Source organism: Cebus imitator, unplaced genomic scaffold (assembly GCF_001604975.1).
Source record: "Cebus imitator isolate Cc_AM_T3 unplaced genomic scaffold, Cebus_imitator-1.0 Scaffold24, whole genome shotgun sequence".
Lineage (NCBI taxonomy): Eukaryota > Metazoa > Chordata > Mammalia > Primates > Cebidae > Cebus > Cebus imitator.
This window is the reverse complement of record NW_016107339.1, coordinates 5,538,126-5,548,788: the sequence shown is the minus strand read 5'-3', so window position 1 is coordinate 5,548,788 and position 10,663 is coordinate 5,538,126. Positions and strand designations below refer to the sequence as shown.

The window sequence follows — 10,663 nt, the reverse complement described above, 5'->3', positions numbered from 1 at the left end:
AAAAAAAAAAAAAAAGAAGTACATGTGTGGCTGGGCACAGTGGCTCACTCCTGTAATCCTAGCACTTCGGAAGGCCAAGGTAGGCGGATCCTCTGAGGTCAGGAGACCAGCCTGGCCAACAAGGTGAAGCCCCATTTCTACTAAAAATAAAAAAAAAAAAATTAGCTGGGCATGGTGGTGGGCACCTGTAGTTCCAGCTACTCCAGAAGCCGAGGCAGGAGAATCACTTGGACCTGGAAGGCAGAGGTTGCAGTCAGCCAAGATCATGCCACTGCAATCCAGCCTGGGAGACAGAGTGAGACTGTCTCCAAAAAAAAAAAAAAAAGTATATCTAACTGCTTTTAGAATAAGGTTAAGACCGATCTTAACTGCTTTCTGCTAAAGGTGGGGGGGCGGGGGTGGGTGCTGTTCTGGGGAAATGGCAGTCAGAGCCTCCCCAGAAGGCTTATCTAAGGGTTCCCAGCAGAAGGGGTTAACATTGGAGGCCCTGGTTGCATGACTGTGGAATCTGATGCCCTGAAGGCAAGAACAGACAAACTGGGTTATTAGAAAACGTGAATGAAAATGAAACAAGGGGAGGGGTAAAGAAGGCTAAAAAATTCTGAGGCCTTTTACCAGTTTGCACAGGAAGAAGAAGGACAAAAGCCTTACTCGTTAAAACACTTTCCCCTTTTGCTGGCATGTTGGGCTTCTGGGTTCCCTTCTCCTGAGCTCCATCTTAAGCCAACCAATTTAACGTTTGGGAAATTAACTCTTTCCAGTTTGGAGCCTGCATCTGAGGGGAGCATACCATAATATGGAGACACAATTACCTATCAGTGAAGAGAAGACTGAGGAGGAGAAGGGAATAAAAAGGTGTTTTTTTTTCAAAGGAGTCCCAGGATTCGGCATGTATTCTAAAGGGGTACAGACTGAAGATGAATGACTACCCATCTAGAAAGAGGGGTGCAGGTGTCCCTGGTTCCCTTCTCTTCCTAGAAGATATCCAGGGTGTGTGAGGCAGAGAGGGAAGAGCATCTTCTTTCCCTCTTCAGTCTTTGCATCCCTGAGTTCCAGTGACTGACAGGCACTGCTGTGAGTTCAAAAGCGGCTTGATCTCATGAAGCAGGGGGGCCTAGAGAATAGGAATTATCAGCTCTCACCTATGTCTCTTTCCCACCTACTGCTAGTAGGCTTGGAGTTTCCTAGGCCTCATTTATGCCATGGATATTAACATGGCCTTCATCCATGAAACAGGAAGCCTGGGGTTGGCTTAACTGGCAGGAATCAGCCACACTCATCCTGCACTGTGCCTTTTAGCCTCTGTTTTCATCTGCCTCTGGATCTCTTAGATCCAGTTTTCTTTCCCAGAGCTTTGATCCAAAGCTTGGAATTGAGTCTGGGACAAAAATGTGTCTCAGGAGATTGCATGGACTCTTTATCATAAGCCAAATCTAAGGTGAAACTGTGGAACTGAGTCTTCCTCCAACAAGGGAGAGGAAAGGATTTCTTGTGACATACCCAGCTAACAGGTAGCTATAGTTATGCTTGCTAGGATTTGGGTGACTGGTGCTTGCCTCTAGTTAGTTCCCTTGGTGTTACTTTCCAGAAAAGAAACCTCTGGATGATGGGCACACTATTTATTCCCTATTTATTCCATCACCAGATAGGATTTGCAGGCTAATTGCTCAGAACTAGAGTATCAATCCAGATTTATCCATTACTCATCCATTTAGTTCTTTCAGAGCTGCAGCCAGAGATTGCTGGTAGGGTCACAGCAGGGAGAATCTAAAATGTAGGCAAAAACTTAAAAACAACTACTGAGTTTAGAATTTAATGACAGATGTATAAGTTTGATGAATTTTGGAACATAATTTCTCTCTAGTCCTCACTTTTTAAAAAAACAAATTATGATGAGTTGTTTGCAAAACAGACTTTAGTTTTATACTTGGCTTGATTATTTGCATAAAGTACAGCAAGAATAATTGTTTCTACAAAGGCCTTTTGGACTGGTTTTGATGGAAGTTTGCTTCACAAGGAATCTCAGATAAGACCTTTTAAAGCCCAATCCAGCAATGGGCTCGCATCCTCAAAAACCTATCATTTGGGTGACCCTCTCCTCTTGAGGTCCCAAAATAAGCTTGGGGCTCTTAGACCTGTTAGAAAGTGACATTCTTTACTGACCACAAGTCAGGAACCCTGTACAGAGACTGTGTAGATGAGGGTATGAGGCCAGTCTCCCATTGGGCTTTTATCGGCTCTGTAAGACAAGCTTGACTCCTGAAAGGGAAGCATATACTTCCAATCAAAGCCTTGGTAAAATACCTTCTTTTTTTTTCAATTGTGTCTTAATGCAAAAGAAAAATGGATTTTTACTGCACTGATGCAAACAACTAAATGCCGTAAGAATACTCAGTTTCCAAATTCTAGAGGAACCAGGCAGAGGGAAACAAACATGCTCCAAATTTTGATCACAGGTATGTATTCCTCACTTAATCATTAAAAGGCTGTAAATAGTTCAAAATAAGTTTCCTTGTCTCTGAAAAATCAAACATGGATCAGCAATATTCCAAGCAAAAGTCAAAAAAGGTTGCTTCAACTTTGAGTTCAGTCCATTTAGTTAACTCTGGTTTTGTTTGATACTCATGAGCATTTCATCTCTTTGAATCCTATACATTTTCCTTTATTCCAATGTTACAATCTCTACAGTTATCAGAAGCCCGTATTTGAGAGCACCTGTTAAAGTTCTATAGCTCATTATAAACCAACTTTGAAAAGGATTAAAATGAGACAACAATTGACTGTGACTAGCAAAATGTCCAGGGTGGTTACAGTTAGAAAGACAACCGGGAAAGAAATTTGATCATCTCTGTAGTTTATAACAACATAACAACCTTAATTATGATTGATGGAATCTACTTAGACATTAGAATTTTAGAAATCCCATACAATTTTGGAACATATATTAGCATTATTCAACAAGACATATGCTAAGGAAGACTGAACATCATTTTGGCAATCCCAAGTACCTGACCATGTAAAATAATCCTGTTTACCTTTCTTTTCTGAACACTTGAGGGGCCCTTGGAAGTATTTGCAAAGCCAGGTGCCAGAGAAGACAATTTGAAACTGAAGTTTGATTTTGGTTAGGCTACGAAATGTTCGAGGTTTAAAACACTTGATATTATGAAATAGAATTCCAGATTACCAAAAGTTATTTATTTTGCCAACGCGATGACTCAGAAATTTTAAAGCAGCAAAAACCTTTTATAAATCTTTCTAAATTTTGCCGAAGAGCAGATGAGCATTTTAAGAATACCTTGCTGTGACTTTATTTCAATGCTCAATTTGCAGAAAAACCACACAATACCCTTTTTTGAGGTTAGTCAATACGTTCGGAGAAACTCTTCCGAGAGATTAATTTCCACCATTCCTCCACCACTTCTTTGAACCTTCAGCTTTTTTCTAATTTAATGCAAAACAATCCTTTAGCCCTAGACCAAAGTTTACATTTCCATGCCTTCTTATAACCTTTCACTAAAATAACACAACACATTTTACTGTTCCTACACACCTTGCATGCAAATCCATTTCTAGTAGTTCCCGTTAACTCCCAGCAGTTTTTAACTTTAAGGTAAAACTTGGTAAGTTGCCTTAATTGTGCGCTAACTGCCTCCAAGTCTTGCCTTCTTAATCAAGTCCCTGGTTAGTTCCATTTGCCCCCAGGCCTTACCAGTTGTGAAGCTGGCAAGCCAGATAGTTCTCCAAACCCAAAGAACAGTTTGTAACCTCAAACACACTTAGCAAACCTCGCACCTGACCTGCAATTTACTAATAGTCTTTAGGGCTGACTTTTTTTTCTCAAAAATTAAAGTCACGTGAACTGAAAGGTACCACACATTTTATCTCCCCTTTAAAAACATATTAGTTCCAAGTGCTTTTCTTTAGGCCAAATTAGAGCTTCTTTTACAGACATCACATACAGACAAAAAAAATCCAGTCGCTGGGTGGGGTCCCTTAAGAGACAGGGCTAGGAAAACATGCAGATATCATACCAGAAAGAAACTTATTCCCTAAGACAGGACTGCTAAACAAAGCCTGCAAACCAGAGTTACAAGCCAAGCCTTCAGAATGTAAAACAAGAGGAAAGCTTGATTTCACAACCATAACTTTGCAGAAAATATAAACAGTGATAGTTGCTGGGGAGGGGGTCCTGGCCTAGTAAAACATCTTCTAGAAAGAAAAAAAGAGAACTTTAAAAGTTAACTTGCTGACAGGATAGAGAAGGGGAAAGAAAATAAACAGTTTTAAAGGCCTGGAGAAGAACCTCTTATTCTTAGGCAACTGGTTCCTCCACCAGGGAGAGTTTAAGCTTAATTACAGTCGCACGAGGAGTGAAACCCCTTGGCTGGGGAAGGGGAAGGCTGTAGATGCTTGTGGCTGGGAACCAGCCAGCCTGCTATGGGGGACGCTTGGGCCAGGTGCCCCAGCCCTGCATGGAGTGGGGAGGGCCTGCTGCTCAACAGTCTCTCTGGAAAAAGTTAGGAAAAGGCCATGAAAAGGCCCCAATCCCCCAGGAGCGACTGGGGGTGGAGTGAGGTTTCCCATAAGCTCAGAAATTCCAAGATGAAAAGGCTTAGGGTGAGTGGTTTGTTTTCCAGGACAGTCTAGCTCTGTCGCCCAGGCTGGAGTGCAATGGAGCGATCTTGAACTCACTGAAACCTGCGTCTCTGGGATTCTAGCAATTCTCCTGCTTCAGCCTCCTGAGTAGCTGGGATTACAGGTGCATCACCACACCTGGCTAATTTTTGTATTTTTACTAGAAACAGGATTCACCTTGTTAGCCAGGCTGGTCTCGAACTCCGGACCTCAGGTGATCCGCCCGCTTCGGCCCCCCTAAAGTGCTGGAATTACAGGCATGAGCTACCACACCCCGGCCAACACTGAGGTTGAGTCCCCATTTCACTCACCATTTCTCGAGCTCCCACGTTGTGCGCCAATAATGATGCAGGAGTTTTCCTAAGTTCAGCTAAGACTGGGTTCTTTTCCGTCCCATGGCCAGGAAAATTTAGGCTTGGAGACGGTTTAAAGGGTGAATAAAGCTGGGGTTTATTGGGTGAAAAGGGAAAAAAAGTGGGGGAAACAGGGATCCTCTGCCAGGCCAGAGCCGCCTGCTAGAGGCTTCCCGCTGGCCCTCGCAATCCCAGGTTCCACCCAGGAAAAGGAGGGGCCAGGCTCCTCCCTGCTGAACTTCCTGAGGCTACACCTCAGTGGGCAGGCGGGTTGGAGGTTCTCCACGAAACCCCTCCCACCTGGCTGTTTCAGTGGCACACACCTGTAATCCCAATGCTTGAGGAGGTGGAAGAGGATCACGGGCAGGCCAGGGGATTGAGACCAGCCTGAGCAACACAGCAAGACTCTATCTCTACAAAAAAATTTTAAAATTAGCTAGGCATGGTGGTGAGCACCTGTAGACCTCGGTACTTGGAAAGCAGAGGTGTGAGGATTGGTTGGGCCCAGCAGTTGGAGACTGCAGTGGGCACTGATCACAGGACAGCTCTCCAGCCTGGGAAGCAGGCTGACACCTCATCTCTGGGGGAAAAAAAAAAAAAAAGAGGAAGAAAAGAAAACCAAAACCCAGGATTCTCTAAGATGGTTTAAGTTTCACTTCACTAAGGAGCATTTAGAAAAATTTCTACATTTTGCTAAAAATGAGTTCTAGGCTTCCTTTTCCACATTACCTAATCTCTCCACAATGCAGGATTCGTATCCTAAGCAACTGATTCTCTAAAACCTATATATGAAAATTCACATATTTTTAAAGAGAAGTAAATAAGTGGAATTAGACTTGAGCATGATCTAGAAACTTGTTCTTAGGATCCTGAAAGCTTGTTTCATAGATGCCTCTGAGTTTTAGTTTATTTGAAAAAGAAATTACTATTGTCAAACATCCCCAAATTTTAACTTTATGAGTGTGAATATTTCAGAGTGTACCAGCAACCTTATCACTGATGAAATCTTTATTAGCTATGGAATAAAATCCTTGATGAAAACCAGTTGCCCAGAAATTGCTAGATATACATATCTACTAAAATTATAATCAGATTTTTTTGGTATCTCTTTTACAACTGTATACATTTCCTAAAGCATTACTAGGCACTAACAAAACTTGTAGAAATTAAAAGTAGAAACTAGATTAGTGGTCACCGATAATTGAAAGTCTCAAAGATAAAATTTGCCCATTCCATTTCATCCGATCTAGGTCCTGTTTATCAAGACTCTTGCTTCTTTTTGTTATATTTTGTTATATTTCAGCATTTAATAAATCATCAGTTTCACCATAGTCTTGAAAATTAGGACAATAGAAGGGTTTGTTCCTAGTCAGATGAGCAAACGAATTTAAGAAAAGGTAACTCATTTTAGTATCTTTTTTTGTGTAATTTGGGGTTTTATGGCCATTCATATCCTTCCCTTCCTAACAGTTGCTATTTATTATTGTCTAATTTTTACTGAGTCCTATCATATTAATTAACTAAAGTAACTGTGAAGAATAATTTACCTTTCTCAAGTGTCTACATGGCCAAAAATTTCTAAAGTGTCTACATAGATGAACCACCCATTCATTTTTTACCTTCTTCACACTAAAGTTTCTTATTGTGATTGGTTTAAGAGTGGAAATTTGGTTTCATTCTCTGGTTAAGGGGAATGAAATTATACAAGACATGCCATAACTTACACACTGCATTTGGATTGCATTGTTAGCATTTCTTAGATGACTTATCAGAATTTGAAAAGATGAATGTATTCTTTCATATTCCAGAGATCTTTGCACAATCCAGATACTGCTACATAAGAACATTGTACTTACACCCTACACTCTGGCCCAGAATCACCTTTTATGAAGCCTACCAAACCTAATTTTAAATGCAAAATACTGCCTCTGGGATCGGTAGTCTCAGTCCAAATCTGTGTTTTGATATAAATTGAATCTGATAGTGGTAAATATTGCAGTGGTTTGGGGGAAGTCTTAGCTTGTGAGGAAGGAGCTGAAGAGAAATGGAGGCATGATATGCCATGAAAATTTCTCTGTGTACTTGTGATTTTCAGTGGTACTTCAAGAAATAGATCTTTTCATAATTACATATAATGACATAAGTAACATTCAGGGTATGTGGTTACTCTTTATTGGGCATAAATGAGCTTTTAAATTTCTTGTTTAGGAAATCTGTGGAGATTGATGTATGGCAAATTATTCTTATCCGGTTTATCGGGACATCAAGTTCATCTTCACAACTTTTAACCTTCTTTTCGATTCCTTTACAAATAAGGTTTCAGAAGGTAGTCTCTGAACAGGTTTTATCCATTTCCCAAGCAGAGCTTATTTTCTCTGCATCAGCGAACTTGTCATGATAATCAACTTTTTTTGTCCCAACCATCAATCACTCTTGATTACAACTGGGTAGAAGTTCTGTTCTGTTGATCAGCTCATCAGTGCACATAATATTACACCTGGAGGCCAGTACAAATCATCCCCCGAGGGGAAAAGCATTTTCCTTCAAGGCTTTGTCAATGGTTTTATCATTTACATTTAGGTCTCATTGAGTTGTCATGTCTATCTTTGACTCAACCTTCTCTCTCATATAAAATATTCTACCAAAATAGCTCTCAGCGTTTGCTTGATTATTTGTGCTATAGTGTTATTATTCTGCTTTTGCCTATTTAATTCAAAAAAGGAAATTATAATCTATTGTCTTCTTATTATCATAGAAAGCTTTCTCCAGCTTCTAATGAAGATATTGTAGAAATTAAATGCATGTGAATTATAATTCAATGAATATTCAGTAATTCTGTAAAAAGCAGTTTAGCCTATGTATTATTAGAATGTTTGCAAGTCTAATTTTGTTTATTTTTAATGGCTTCTTAAGTTAGGTTTTTGTTTTATGGTTTGGCTTGGGCTAGGGAATATTTATCTTTAATTTTCATCTTATTTTAAATAAAACTAGCTATATTCATGGTTTAAAAAGACACTGAGAAGTAAATATTTTTAAATCAATTGCCCAAAGTCAGCTCAATTGCTCTTATGCTGTGTCTGTACTATAGAAAAATATCTTATTTCTCCAAGCCAACCCATATTTCTTAAGACAGTAGCATTATCAGAAAAGTTACTTGAGCAATGATAAAATATTATCATGGTAGGACATTTATTGGTTTCATAAAATATTTAAAATAAATATATAATTTTTAAAAACATTTAATGTATTCTCTGTGTATTCCATAAAGAAACTATTTTTCTCTTTCTTGTATTTTGTTGTATTTTTATCACTTTATAAAATCTGAAACAATAATTTAGAGAATCATTTTAACATTTAGAGTACAAAGCATAAAGAAAACAGGCTAGCATATTAAATTACAGAATAACATGAATTTAATTAGAAATCATGTCTTTCTATTAAAAGGCCTAATTACAGAAATTAAAATTTCTTTTATGGTTAGACTGTCTATAACAGTGATACATATCTGTTTTTGATTGAAATAGACCAACTAAGAGAGTTCTGTGTTTTTATTTTCTACCAGCATTTAGATATTATTGGTTCTTAATTTAATCTGTGTAACAAAACCAGGGCAAATGACATAAATTAATGAGAAAGTAATCTATGTAGAAATATATAAGGCACACAGGACTGAATAGGAAATCCATGTTTTGAAAAGCTGAGCTAAACACTAAAAGTGGCTCACTGATGTCTCTGTGGTCTTGAATCTTCTTGGGATAGGAGTTGATCGAGTTTGTCAAGGATTGCATTATTATTCTTACGCAGGTTTAAAAATCAATATGAGCTGGGCGTGTTGGCTTCTATAATCCCAGCATTTTGGGAGATCAAGGCAGGCGGATCACCTGAGGTCAGGAGTTCGAGACCAGACTGACCAACATGGAGAAATCCCATCTCTGCTAATACAAAAATTAGCTGGGCATGGTGGCACATGCCTGTAATCCCAGCTATTCAGGAGGCTGAAGCATGAGAATTGCTTGAACCCGGGAGGCAGAGATTGAAATGAGCTGAGATCACACCATTGCACTCCAGCCTGGGCAACAGAAAAAGACTTCCTCTCAAAAACAAAAACAAAACATTAACTTGAATATTTTGTTGCAACCACTCCATTTGTTCCATATGATCAGTCAGCAAACTGGGTCTTCTCCTGAAGAGCTAGTCTTAACTAGTTCATCTCTTCTCAGACTAGAGAGACAAATGGTTTGCCACAAGGAACTTGTCATCTTAGCCCACAGTAGGATTTTTATACATGAAACAGAACTTTTAAACTTTAGCCACAGTGTATGACCTAATGCTTGACTTTGAATAAGCCCAACGTAAGTGGCAAAGTTTGTTTATTTATAAAACACTCAGATTGACTGCAAAATGTATTTACGTATTTACCTGTGGACAGTTTGATATGAAATGATAAATCTTTAGTTTAAATAAATAAAGAAGGGTTTCTCTTCCCCCACTCCATGCCCCCAACCACAGTTTTTCCCCTCTGGAGATATGGAAATATCCAGTTCATGTTGCAATTCTATTAGCACATTACATGTTGGCAGAACATTTGATGCAAATTTCGGAAGTATCACAGTGGTGGTGGGATCCAGTTTCTAAAATTTTGACCATGCTGTCTCCTCTAACTTGAAAAAAGTTGCCAATATTTAAAATAAAAAATGCCAAGGATTGAAATCTCAGTGGAAGCAGAGACTCCACCAAAGCTATTTCATGTACAGAACCAAGTTTCTTTTGTTTTTAAACAAACTCCTAGTTCACTAAAGAGCGTAAAAGAGTGAAAGTTAACATGTCACACAATTCATCCTGTCTCACGAAGAGAGATACATTCTCTCAAAAAGGGTTCCCAATTCTGCTTCACAGAAGAAATGTTTCTGTATCTGGAAATGGAGGAAGGGAGTAAGTTATCAATATAGACCTCCAGATCACCCCCATATTGGTATCTACATCCGATTTTCTCCCTCAACTCCATAATCAAATATTTGCCTGCACACTCAATATCTGCACTTGGTTACCTAATAGATTCCTCATACCTAATAGCTCCAAAACTAAAGGCCATAGCTCAGTCCTCCAAAGCCAGACAATATTCCTCTTATAATGGCAACTCCAACCCTCTGGTTCCTCTGGCTAAACATATTGGAGTCGTTCTAACTCTTATTTCACATGCTAGATTCAATCCTACACAATGTTAGATATACCTCTGAAATATATCCGGAATCTGACTGCTTCTCACCATCTTCATACCACCCCTCTGGTCCAAGCCACCACTGTCTCTCATCTGTATTATAGTAAAATTCTTCGTAATCATTCTCCCTGCTTCTACTCCTTGTGCTCATCATTTTAAAAATATAAACCAAGATCAGGTGCCTTTTCTGTTGAAAATCTTCTAATGGTGCTGCATTTCATTTAGATTAAAAGGCAGAATCCTTAGATTTCAGAGGCCATACAGTTTTATGAAACATGGCCTCTGGAAACCTTTTGTGCTTCACCTTCTCCCCCTGCCCGCCTCACTCACTTCCCTTCAGCCTCACTGGCCTCCTGACCAGGTCCAAGACTATGTAAGGCACTGATCTTGGGTGTGATATCTAAGAGGGTGCTATAAAAACTCAGTAATCTAGACAAATAATATTTTAATTAAA

The 10,663-nt window shown here is 39.3% G+C and overlaps 1 protein-coding gene and 1 long non-coding RNA gene across 5 annotated transcripts in view; one reads left to right on the top strand and one right to left on the bottom strand.

Annotated features, from left to right (window-relative positions):
- LOC108299943 overlaps window positions 1-5,181 on the bottom strand; it is a 55,711-nt gene extending 50,530 nt beyond the window's left edge. The window contains exon 1 of the long non-coding RNA XR_001823173.2: window positions 4,950-5,181. This is a non-coding gene — a long non-coding RNA (uncharacterized LOC108299943). The remainder of the gene's footprint in view (window positions 1-4,949) is intronic.
- ZNF385D (zinc finger protein 385D) overlaps window positions 1-10,663 on the top strand; it is a 691,222-nt gene that overhangs the window by 561,717 nt on the left and 118,842 nt on the right. The window lies entirely within an intron of this gene.